We start from the raw sequence: 693 nt of genomic DNA, 5'->3' as shown, positions 1-693 counted from the left end.
AAGGGGATCTGCTGCCATCCCGGCAATGAGAGTGCGCATCTCTTGAACAAAGTTTACCAACTCCTTGTTGCCCTGTCGAGCGGCAAGGAAACGCGATCGCACGCGATATGCCTGATAAGGCGGCGAGTACACTCATTGAGAGCTGCAATTTCAGCTTCGCCCAGGAGGGAAACGCAGCTTCGACCGAAGTGCCGCACATCAGCGCCCATTTTCGCGCTCGACCACCGAGCTTTGAGATTGCTAGCGCCACGTGCTGTTGCTCAGTTTGGAGCATGGAGAATGCGATGGCCATCTCGACCTCTCTCAACCAGAGCTGGAGATTTTCTCCAACCATCTCATCAAAGACTTTAGCGCTCACCATTAGCGGCTTGGGGCTGGGAAAATCATCCGTTACTGACGGTGGCGTCATAGACGCAAATGATATAGACATCTTCTGCTACAGGTGCTCTAGCAGCGCGTTTTCGTAATTCGAAAAAGCCTCTAGACGCGCACCGATTGCATTGGGGCCTTGTGCAGCAAGGTGTTGCACGCCCTCAGGGCCAAGCAAAGATATCAATTTTTAAAGCCCGTCCTGCATGCCCTGAGGCAAAGAGGAAAATAATTCCATCCTCACAGAGGATCGAATCAGGTGGAGATTGACTACAAGTGCTACTAAGTGCAGCGGGGCTGCCGTAGCTTAGCGCTTGAGGCAGT

Source organism: Plasmopara halstedii (genome assembly GCF_900000015.1).
Source record: "Plasmopara halstedii genome assembly, contig: Scaffold_2904, whole genome shotgun sequence".
Taxonomy (NCBI): domain Eukaryota; phylum Oomycota; class Peronosporomycetes; order Peronosporales; family Peronosporaceae; genus Plasmopara; species Plasmopara halstedii.
The sequence above is the reverse complement of the archived record's forward strand: the minus strand, read 5'-3'. Positions refer to the sequence as shown.